Genomic DNA, 12,532 nt, shown 5'->3' on the forward strand with positions numbered 1-12,532 from the left:
TACTGCAAAAAAAAAAAAAAAGTGAAGACAATGACATTCCATTTAGTACAGTGGAAGTGGGAAGCACAATAAGGCCCACCATATTGTCAGCCTCTTAAAATAATAACCTATGTCGATTTTTTTTTGGGGGGAGGGTTGCCTCAAACATCTCCTCAGGATGCTGACCAGTTTTGATAAAATCCTTAGTTCAACGCATTATTCAACTCTCTGCCTGAAATGAAATTATTAATACATAAAACATCATCAGAATGTGGTTCTGTTTTTTGGGCTTTTGAGATGGTCTTGGAACAGTTATACTGTAGTTCTGTTGTAAATAATTTTGACTGGAACAATGAATGAAATGAAAAACCATGCGGACTTCTAACATTAACTGTTCAGAAAAGTAAGTATACACTACTTTTTGACATATTCTTCTAAGGTCTCCTCAAGCAACGAAAAAAAGAGAGGCATACTCATGAGTTGCCCTTCTTTTGATCTGCATCAATATTGCTAAGACACAAATATTAAAGTTTGAAAATATTTTTTTAAATGACTGTCTCGAAACACAAACATGACAAAATTAATAAATGCCTGTAGCCAGAAAAAACAAAGACAGAGTCGCTTTTAGCAGTTTAATAAGATGAAAACAAGTTCCGTAACCTCTGGTGGTGCCACAGAGCTGTAAGATTGCATTCGGAGTTATAAAAATATAAATAAGCGACAAAGTGAATTAATGACATTGTATACTATGATGTGATATCAAAAACAAGTGGCGCTCAATCACGCCTGTTGAATCATATCTTGGCAGTTATGTATATATACATAGGTGTGGGTGTGTGTGTGTGCTATACACTCCTTCGCCATGCTGTGCAAAAATGCTAATTAAAAAAAAAAAAGCTAATGATCCCTCGTCGCTATCTGACAACTGTCTTTTTTGTTTTGGATCTTCTTTGTCTCCTCGGGTTTCAAGGACAAGATCCAAAGTGTTTTCTGCATCATTGAGCACTTCGGCTGTCTGTTGGCCTCCATCGAGGAACAGCATGACACAAGGGTGAAGAACAGGGCAGGAAGTATTGCCAGTGACCCTTTAGATCTATTTAGCCATCTGTTCAAGAGCTTTCAGTTTTGAAATGACATCCAGAATCACCTGCACAGGCGATTGTTCACTCTAAGTGGTCACAGAGTTCTCAGTTCTATTTTTCTTTTTCTAAAAGTTTGTTATGATGTAATGCTTTTAAATGTGCACGATTTCACAGTACTTATTGTCATGAGAAAATTCTGGAACTAGGCATTGGTAAAACTTTAATTGGAAAATACATCATGTACACAGTTTTCAAATGTGAGTCATTCCTATTTTGCTTTTCATCTTTTTCATTGATTCTAATTTTATGCTGTGTTGTCACTAGACAACACGGTGAGTGCCGATAACTCTTCTGTCTGTACCTGGTGCATCTACTTATGACTTAACTGTCTAAAAAGGCCCGTTTTGTTAAATCCCAGCAGCATAACCACCGATTATAAGGGGGTTGTTAAAAAAAAAAAAAGAATAGAGACCGTGTCTGCTTATCTGAGAAGATCTGACAAGTGATTAACAGACTTGGCCACATTTGACAATGGAGTGAATTAATGTGTCAACTCTCAAGCCGAAAATACCAATCCCTGCTGTCAGGCATTTTGTTTATGTGATTACTGCTTTTAAGTCATGAACCTGACATGAGTGAGAGTGAGAAATACAAAGCAGGCCCGCAGTTGCTGACTAGGTTTGGAATGATTTCCAAATGTCCTTATACGATATTATCAATGTCACAAAGAAATGGGCTTGGAGTGTAATTTTATTGTCGTGTGTTCCTACTGGCTCAGCGGTGCAAAGTGTCATGATCTATGCTGAGCACATCTCTGAAAAGTAAATATTTGTGTTATTGAAATTGTCAGGGCCATCAGAACAACAAGTCTGTGAGTGATTGTGTATGGATAAGACAGTGAAGTTGCTAGTTGATATAACAGTGATATATAACTCTGGAAGTTGTATTCTGATGTGAACTGCCGCTTGAGTTTTGATGGCAGTATTCTAAATTGAAAATGAGCCAGTTTTGTATGTGGAGGATCGAATGCAACAGACTGGGCATGATTGACACGTGCATAAACCTTATTTTTCAAAACTCTTGATCAGTCCATATGTGTGGGTATTATTGTTATTTTTATTGATCAATCTAAAAGGATGTAAATGGCTTGCTCTCTTTAATGACACAATGTTAACATTTGAACAAAGGCGACATTTTTGGGATCTCCTGAACAGTGATTTTGGAGGTACGAGGATTTCCCATGATGCTCGTGTTTTACTGTAGTCACGGTAACGTGTTGACAAACCATTTGTTTGTGATATAGAAAAAAGGAAAAGGGCACTGCAGAGCACAAAGAAAAAAATCATTGAAAAAATTGGAAATGTGACCATGAAATCATCTGCTTCAAGAAAATATTGTTGAAATTCTCGTGAAGCCTTCCTACGCACGTACCTTTTGGGGATGAAATTCTATCCACATCACAGCAATGATCTTGACTTGCTCTGAGCCTGGTTGATCTAACATAGTGTAACAACCGCCATTTTGCATGTAAAGACTTACACGATAAACTAACGGCAAAATGTTGTGGCATGTGGAACAATTCATCAGAGATCCTTTATAATCAATTTTGATCAACATGGCATTCTGTAAGTAGGCGGCACGGTGGAAGGCTGGTTAGCACGTACACCTCACAGTACAGAGGTTTGGGGTTTGATTCCCGCCTTTGGTCTTCCTGTGTGGAGTTTGCATGCTGTTGCAAATTCCACACAGTTCCATGTGTGATGTGGAACTCATGTTGTTGATGCTAGAGTCAGTCTGATGGAATGCTCTCCTCGTCAGATGTTCCTATTTATTTCCATTTAATTTCTGGAAAAATAATTTCGGGACAATTCACAACATAAAAAGTTACATTCAAATAGTTAAACCAATTCTTAGAAAATCTTAAACCAATTCTTCCAAACTAGGGCTAATTGTATTCACCAATTCAGTGGTATGCTCTATTTCAAGATATAGGAGGTTTTACTTTTTTTGTAACATGCCTACATCATGTAACGTGTTTTGATCTCTTTTTTATTTTATTTTATTTTTTACAGGTGTGATCCTGGTTTGGCTTCCATGTGCATGTCGGATGCTGACAGTGGTCCTAGGAATGCCGAGGGACTTTTTGCGAACTCTGATGCGACATTAGACGGAACTTTAGGGGACATATTCGAAAAATGTGTGTCAGCCATCTCTTGGGAGTCACCTTCAAGACGAAGAAAATGCCTTGTCTGCCTGCCCTGTTGCAGCGTCTTTAGTCTTGAGCAGAGTTGCTGTCCATTAAACACTCTCATCTCTCCGTCATGACTCTTTGTAACCAAAAGGGGGCAGCACAGTGGCTCTTTTCACGCTAAAAACCTTCGTACTGTATTGCTCCTTCACACTCTCTCTTTCATATCCCTCGTTTGGTCAGTGGCTTTTGGCGACAGAATTATGAGCATGCATCATTTTAACTAATGAAAAGCGAGAAGGGAAAAAAATGTCTCCTTTCTGTGTTCTGTGTGGATTCGACTGTGCTGGTTTGTGGTGCTGAAGAGAACAGCGCCCTTGATGTTTGCCCCATGTCTTTCAACGAAACAGTCATAAAGGAATTGAAATGTAGTGCATAAAATAGCCAACCGCATACCAAATTCTCTTTTAAGACACATTTCGGCATACTTATTTAAGTTAGTTTGTATCAGAGCCTCCCAGTAGACCTGAGGTGAGAGAGACGTATAGAAGGAGGTGGGGTGAGGAGGACGAGGCGCATTCCTCCACTGAGAAAAGTAGAGTTGATCTGTCACATAAGCGTCGTAGCCCCCTCTCTCATATCTTCTTCCCCGTCCTTTTGTTATCCCAGAAGATCCGTTTTAGTGGAAAGCGAAGACATCAACCCTCTCTTTTAACCTCTCATCCTCTTAAACCCTTCTCCTCCCTCGGTGAGGAGAGGAATGCAAAAGGAGTGACTCGAGGCTTCTAAACGTTTTTTTTGTCCTTGCAGGAGGTAATTTAAAAGACACCTTCAAGCGCCTAATGCAGCAAAGAGAAGAAGACGAACCCATTTTTATGATAGCGTTTTTTGTGGACTTAAGTAGAAAAGTACATTTCAAAAAAGCTGACAGCACGTCTAGGGAAGTAGAACTTCGAGCTTGTCATGCTCGAAGGTATTTTTGAATGTTCGGAGCGATATCAGCGGGCACCTTTGCGTGAAACACGACTTTTCCTTGGGACTGCATTTTGACATTTGGAATATATCGGAGGAAAGTGACGGCGACTCTTATAACACCTTGCGCATTTTTTTGGCAAGCAATTAGCCAACCAATCGACTTCAGCTGGGCAAGTGAAGACGTCATGACAACGACTACGCATTGAGAATGAAGGGCACAAAGTTCTACATTGCCAAAATTACAAGCATCCGCGCTCCGTCTGATCGTTCATTAGTATTTTTTTTCGAGCGGAAGCCAATCTCTGCATTTTGGATGCGTAAAAGTGGACCGGCTGCTCCAGAGTAATGCACAAATACAGAAGGACCGACCGTAGTCCGTGTCTTATTCAAAAGAGTGGAGAAAAGGGAAAGGTGTTTTAAATACGCTTTCTAAAACCCAAAAAGTTCGGTCAGAGGTTCGGAGAATCGCTTTTGACCGAGAGGGGGATGAGAGCACGCGATCTCCTCGAAGTAATCGTTTGGCTGCAGCGGTGAGAAGAGAAGAGAAGAGAGAGGTTGGATTATTCGAAAACTGCAACATCCTGCGCAGGTCAAGATTCTGTCATTGGCATCCCTTTGGAGACTGAGCGTGTACCTCTCACATCGCAGGTAAGAAGTTATCACAATTCTATTTTACGCATGGCTCATACGTTTCTACTTGACAAGTTGTGTGTGTGTGTGTGTGTGTGTGTGTGCGTGTGTGCGTGTGCGTGCGTGCGTGCCCTCGCGCACGAGTGATAACGACCGATTAAGTGAGCATACGTGCCAGCGATAGTTTGCATGTTTTTACTCGTGCGTATGTGTCCATCGAGGGATAAACCGACAAAAGAGGCATTTCATAGTTCAGGTTCTGGTTAAAAAAAGAGATTTTCACAAGATGCATTCCTTACTTCCTCGTGACCGTTTTGTATCTGGCTCCCCTAAAACCATGGCACTGTACTTCCCAGCGCTCGCTGAATGGACGACAAAGGGTCACATTATTAGGAACACAGGAAAAAAGATCAAATTGCACTGGTTTGATTGACACTGTCAGATATTGGACATCCAAACAAGATCAGGTTACTGATCTGTGAGGAAAAATATGAAGTCATTCGGGGTCCTGCAACATGACCCATGGTCTGTGAAGTCCACCACCTACCCCCAATTAAAAGTCGGTCGGGGGGCTTCATGACGATCAGTTATGGGGGCCTCGATTTAGCTGTGACACCTCTGAACAAGATGTGTATTTGTGTGTTTATTAGTAGGGTGCTGGACTTGCATCACAGAGCTGTTCCTATTGGTTTGCCCCTCCCCCATGTAGCTTCATTACATATCAACACAACCCAAACACCTCCGTGTCGTACAAACTGCTACAAATAAAAGTCTCTGACTAGGCCAAACAACAACCTGCCCTTTGATACTACTCTTTGTATTGGGCCCTAATGGAGGACCCGGGTGCACCCGATACTGTGGATGTTAATTTTATTTTAGTTTACCATGTATTAGCACGCTCTTTTAATTGTACTTTTAACAGAAATCCCCAAACATCCATTACATTGTGTTGCAGAAAAACGACAGCAAAACAGCCCGTTTATGCGGTTTTCCATTCAGTCAACCAAAGCCGCTTTTTGGAAATCCACTGTATAATTATGTAATTTGTTCAAACTTTCCAAATACAGACGCTGTTTGTCTGAGTGTTTTACAGCCCAGCAGGTGTTTCTTTCTCCTCCCCCCCTATCTTGAAGTCCTCTTCTCTGTATGAGCATTAGAGGGAATTTCTGTTTAGAGAACAGATGGAGTGTTGCAATGGAGTATATCAGTGTTGCCCATTACGTCGGTCGCGATCAACCAGTAGATCGCCGCCTGGTCCAAAGTTGATCGCGAGGATTGTAGAGGAGGAAAAAAAAAAAAGAACCATTTGTGTGTCTTTGTTAGTAATGTATTTTTGGTGTTAATGTAAACTGCACTCTAATCATCATATCAGTCTCATTTTCACAGAAAGTATTTTAAGAAATAAAATAAAATAAAGCAGGTAAATCTTGAACCTCCGGTGGCGCGTGACCTGCACCACCTTAAGTTGTTAGCGCTCAGCAGTCTGCAATTGCAGCTTGTGATCCGAGCTGCGCTATATCTTTTATTGTTATCATTATTCGCGTTCAGAGTTTGTTTCGTGTACAATTCATCGAGGGCACGGGTAAAAAATAGGAATCTAGAGGGCCGAGGGAAGCACTTTAAAACGGTATGTGTGAACTACGATAGTTAACAGGCTGCAAAAGTTCGTTGCCCCCGTTCGTTGCCCCCGTGTTGCTCATCATGTCGTGTATGCGCGTGCGTGGTAACGGGTCAATCGTGGGAGGTTAGTTGATCGAAAAGTCGATCTTCGGTCCAAAAGGTTTGGGCACCACTGGTGTTGAGTGTATGTAAGAGCAGAGAGGAAGACAGATGTGCACAGATACTCATACTCAAGTGTGGGAATTCATCGGGTTTAAGAATTGTGGCTCTTTTGCAGCAAGGTGCAGTCAATTTTCAACGAGCAAGGCCACTGTGAGGCGTGTGTGTGTGTGGTGTGGTTGCTACTTCATAGATGTTGTCTGTCGTGGGGATAATCTGGTATGTAACCCCCACAATAATTGACACATTTAATGATCGCAAATTATTTTTGATTTCGTGTTGGTGTTTTTTTTTTTAATGTTCACACACATTATTTATTTTGTTTGAGCAAGTGCACACCTTTTTGCCTATTTCGACGATGCCAGGTTCGCACAGATTGCGATGATGGATATCAGAATTTTGTTGTGCCAATTCAACTATGTAACGCAAATCCAGAGTTTTATCCGCACTAGTTTAGTTTATATTAATTTGACAGAAAGGTATTTCACTTGTTAACATTATATTTATAAATGTGAAGGTTCCGTAAAAGAAATGCATTTTGGTGACACGATGACATTTTATGTCTTGCTTGAGGAAAGGATCAATGCCTCATATTTTGTAACAGGAATATTTTGTTTGTTTTGTTGCAGAGGCCGATTGGCATTTTCCATAGGGTTAATTTAATATCGCATGGGGTTGAATAGTATTAAACAAATCTGTGTTTGCATTTTCAACCTTTTAAGTCAGTGGTCTCAAAGGTATGGCCCAGGAGCCCTTTGCGACCCGCATGACATTTTGCAGTCTACTTCTAGACATACATTTTTAATGTTCGTGTGGCCCACATCTTTTTGGGCAATTTTGTTGCCCGGCACATTTTGTGTGGATTTTTGTTTGTTTACTTTATGAGCTACAAGCATGACAGCTTGTGGCGAAAGGTAATCCTGAAGTGACACCAAGTGGAAGGAAAACATATGTTGTCACTCAATCTCAGTCATGGCTTTTTCAAATTTTGCTGTGAAGAAAAAGGTTGGCGACGAGAGCAGCCAATTTAAAAAAAAAAACAGCGATTGAGCACAAGGCTCATTTCTCGGTGGTCAAAAAATGAGACGTCATTACACTAATAAAGATGCTCAAGACTATGCAAACTGCCGGGAGGGCTGGGAGAGAAGACCAGGTCACCAATCTTGTTCTTGTTCTCAAGAATTGTTCGTGTCTTGAACTCTTATGAATAAAAATCGAGTATTTATTAAACATCCATATTTTTGACTGTTCATCTAAATTATTACACATGATAGTAACATAACCAGAGGTGTCAAATCCAGGTCCAGAAAGCAAATCTACTGTTTGGCTTGAGCCACAGGAGGTTCTACTCAACCAGCAGGCAAACGCGCTATAGGGATCTGACTTCTCATAACCTAACATTGTCATAATTGGTTGCGGTAGTGTTGCTATTGTTGCAACACAAAAAGAAAAAAAGAACGTCTAAATCTGTTGCCGCAGCAAACGATAGTAACTTTCTGCGGGAGTGTTCTGGCGACTGTAGGTCAGTTCACAGCAACGTGGAGGACAAGCAGAGTTCAGAATGGAGCCCTGCAGCTGATAAGAACTTGGTGATTCAGTATATTCTCTGTCAGAAGGATGACTGTCTGCTGACAAAGGCTTTGGATGACAGCCCGGCACTTGACGGTTGATTAATGTGGAGCGGTGATTGTTTGTTAATGATTTATTTAGCTTTCATCCTTGCCAGTGTTAAATGGATATGCTTTGGTTGTTTTTACAGGAATGCTGCGAACAATATACAGCTGCTGTAAAACGCACGAGTGTGGAGGTGTCATTTCATGCTGTCCAGCTACACGATACTGATGGCATCACTGAGAGTAGACTGACTCTCTGGCAGTGTTAGCCTTCTTGGCGGTCACGTTGTCTGGACTGCAACTATTATAACTGTCTTCGTGTTAGTCATTCTGGTCACAGGCCTCTTTCTCAATTTACTTGACAAAAGAGGGAAATGTGATTGCATCGCTGACTACGAAGCCATTTTTCATCTGCTGCATCCAGGGTTAGAGGAGTTGTGAAAATTTTGTGTTTTTCATCTTGCTTGTGGCTATTTCAACTTCACCTTTTCAACTTCTAATTTTAAGCAGGAAAGTCGATCAATGTTAGTAGGGAAGTGACATTGACTTATCATGGCACAATGTATTTGTTCATCTTACAAAAGTGAGACAATATAATGTTTATTTTTAAATAGATGTTCAATAAATTCAAGCAGCAAAAGTGAAGAGCTTTAGGGGCTTTGAAAGCGGAAACGTCTGGTAGATATTCACTGTGGGACATTGCTGGTGGTTTTCATTAAGTCATCGCCATCGTCTAAATCTATGGCTGCAGGAATAGAAGGATTTTAATTGCATCGGATAGCGGATCATGTTTGCTGAGGTCAGATTTGAGGTGTACTTTCTTGTTAGACATGCACGAATTAGAATGTAAATGTTTTTTTTTCTAAAACGAGATCAGAAACTATTAAAAAAAAAATTTTTTGTCATCCATTTGACTAACTATAGATTCTAATTGGTTCCAACTATTGCCTGGTTGCAGTTGCAGCAACTACGAGAACATAGTTTAACTGCCAATTTTGCTTTTGCGAATTTCATTGGCGGTTTTACAGAGTGGTAGCTGCTAGCTTTACGAAATGGCTTGACCCTCAAGTTGCCACCCCCGCCACTGGATATGAATCTATCTACCTTTCCATCCATCCATTTTCTGAACCATTTTATCCTCACAAGGGTCGTGGGGAGTGCTGGAGCCTATCCCTATCCCATCCGTATTCAAGCAGTAAGCGGGGGACACCCTGAACCGCTACCAGCCAATCACAGGGCATAAATTGACGAACAACCGTCCGTGCTCAGGCTCACACCTAGGGTCAATTTTGAGTGTTCACTCAGCCTGCCATGCATATTTTTGGAGTGTGGGAGGAAAACGGAGTACCCGGAGAAAACCCACGCAGGCCCGGGGAGAACATGCAAACTCCACACTAGAAGGCCGGGATTGAACCCACGACCTCTGCACTGTGAGGTCGACGTGCTAACCACTGGAGCACCGGGCCGCCCCGCAATGAATCTCTGAATACTGAATACAGTATTTTACTATAAATGCTCCTAATGTGTAAAATCTGAATTTATCTCACACCTCCTTTCAAGAGGAAATGGTGGTGTCAAGTCCATTCTAACCTTACCGTCCCCGGCGGACTACAAACAGTCTGATAAACTCCATGATATTCGTGGTTGCTCTAGTCTGTGTTTAATATGTTCAAATGGTCAGTCAAGTGTCACAACTTACTTGAAACACTAGTGAGCAGTAGTATTGGACATTAATTGAGGCACTATGGTTGTGCTCTCTATCATATTAGAATCTACCCTAAAGAATTTGGTCTACAAGATACTGATGGTTGTAAAAGAGGAGCTGCTTGCTGGAGTAATATGCTAGCATTTCCATGATCCAATTACTCAACTAATTGCAACGACCATCCTGATTAGTCGACTGGCATAACAATCGTTGGTGGCAGTCCTCGTCGAGAATTGGACGGACTAGGCCAGTGCTCAACATTGAGTGATACTCTTCTTGTGGTATGTATAAAACTTTGACTGGAGAGAATTAAACCCGAATTAGAAGTGTGTGTGTGTTTTTCTGGGTTTTAACCTTCACCCTTCCAACTAAACCTCCTGCCACCCTTCTCACCACCCCTGGTAAAACTGTCGAAAACTGGCAGTGATAAACCTGGAACAGGAATATATTGTATTCGGGCTGTCACTATTGAATAATTTTAGAATCGATTATTCTTTTAATTCAATTGGGTAAAATTTTATTTGCATTTACGTGTATTACAAAAATGTTCTTGATTTGTGTTTATTAACCAATTAGTGTTGTTAATGTGGTGTCTAGTGATTAACAACAAAACAATTAAGAAATATCTCACAACATTGATATTTTACTCACTCAAAAAGATTTTGAAACAGATTCGGTCACTGGTTCAGTCATTTTCCAAAGCAAACACAGATGCTTGCAAATGCCTTATTTTGAATAAATAGAAAAGGGAATCTGAGAATGTGGACAATTTTAAGCGACACAATGGCTCTAAATGATTACTCAATTATGAAAATAGTTGTCACTTACTTTGCTAATCGATTTAATTCTCGACTCATAGATTTAATTTTGACACCTTGACATGACATGCCGTCCTGCGATTGGCTGGCACCCGATTCAGGGTGTCCCCCGCCTACTGCCCGGAGACAGCTGGGATAGACTCCAGGACCCCCCGCGACCCTAGTGAGGATCAAGCGGTTCGGAAGATGACCTGACATGCCGTACAATACATGGCAAATGAAAGCTACTGTAATGTATAAGAACTGCGAAGATCTGCCCTCTCCTTCCTTTATGCGCTTCCCCCCTCCTCTTCATCGCTGTGACTCTCCAGTACAGCCCTCAGCAAATCTACCAGTGTCTGTAGCCTCTCCTTAGTTGACATAATGTCCTCTGACGGGCTCGTCCCCATGGATTGTGATCAAAAGGAGTAATAGTGTACACAGCAGCAACAGCGCAGTTCCAGCTTGCTACAGCAGCAGCCGTAATATGGCAAAGATCAGCGTCTTGCCAAAATGATTTGACATGTTTCTGTGCTGATTCTACTTCATTACCCAGAGCAAAAAAAAAAAAGCAAAGAACTAGGTAGCTTTAAAGTACAGGAACAGATGAAGTTGGTTCTAGAATATATTTGAACGAAGCATTGTTTTATAAGTACATAAAAACACACATGCCACAGATTAATGGTATTTCTTGAGCCTTTTGGTTTGTATTGAACTTGTTCTCTGTTGCCGCCTTTTTATAAACTGCTGAAGATATTGATTTTGTTAATGCTTCATTTGAAAACAAAAACTTCAAAAAAGTATAAAACAACACCAGATTCATTCGATAAAGAAAACAATTTGACAAACTAACAGTCATCGGATTGGTTGCAAATCCTTTGCAATCAAGGACAGCCTGAAGTCTGCTAGACCTCCTGGTCATGGAACAGCCGAGTAGCCACTTGTCCCATTACATTCTGTCCTTTAAAAAGGTGGAGGCACCTATAAATTCCTATCCCGTTCACTGGATTTGAACGTGAATACCCTCTTATTCAAGCTTAGTTTCTGAACTCAAGCACTTGTCGATTGTTTCATTTCAATCTAGTGTGTTGGTGTAGCGAGCTGGAATGCTGAAAATTGTGTCAATGTCCAAATATTGATGGAGCTGACTGGACATCCATCCATTCATTATCTGATCTGCTTATCCTCACGAGGGTTGTGGGCGTGCCGGGTCTATCCCAGCTGTCTTCGGGCAGAGTACATTCTGAAATTGTTGCATAAACTATTGGTTTCTTATTAGTAGTTGTCTTTGGGCACAACGCGGAACAAGAGCGAATAAAACTGCACCTCTTGTAAGCTATGACGCTATATATTTTTATTTTTACCTATGATTGTGTTGTTATTTTAATGGATGTGACTCTCGTGCATTCAGTTGCCTTAACAACAGCCTGACATCTGTTGCTGTAACCCCTCCTCAAGCAGAATCTCTGTTGCCATTGATATGAAGACTTCTGCCTGGGAGATGGTACTCGGTTAGCCCAAGAAGCTGGATTACTGAATGGGAGACCGAGCAATATTCGGGTTCTTGATATGAATACCTCCTCCAAGTCCAGTTTCGTCCCATTGGTGTGGCCCCGGAGAATATTTCCCCCAAAGTTGCATTCATATTCGATTGTATCTTGTTTGTATTGTAATTGACACTGAAAGTATACTTTAAATGTCTTTGTTTTTTTCCCCTAAAGTCATCTAGCATACCCAATAATACCCCAACAACAATCCACGCCTGTCACTATAACTCTTTTCCA

The 12,532-nt window shown here is 41.0% G+C and overlaps 1 protein-coding gene across 2 annotated transcripts in view; it reads left to right on the top strand.

Annotated features, from left to right (window-relative positions):
* Positions 1-3,827: 3,827 nt before the first annotated feature.
* Positions 3,828-12,532, top strand: part of il1rapl2 (interleukin 1 receptor accessory protein-like 2) — a 259,705-nt gene continuing 251,000 nt past the window's right edge. For both annotated transcript variants that reach the window (XM_052071453.1, XM_052071461.1), the window contains exon 1: positions 3,828-4,872. The gene's annotated coding sequence lies outside the window, so the exon portion shown is untranslated. The remainder of the gene's footprint in view (positions 4,873-12,532) is intronic.

The sequence above is a fragment of the Hippocampus zosterae genome, chromosome 1 (genome assembly GCF_025434085.1).
Source record: "Hippocampus zosterae strain Florida chromosome 1, ASM2543408v3, whole genome shotgun sequence".
Lineage (NCBI taxonomy): Eukaryota > Metazoa > Chordata > Actinopteri > Syngnathiformes > Syngnathidae > Hippocampus > Hippocampus zosterae.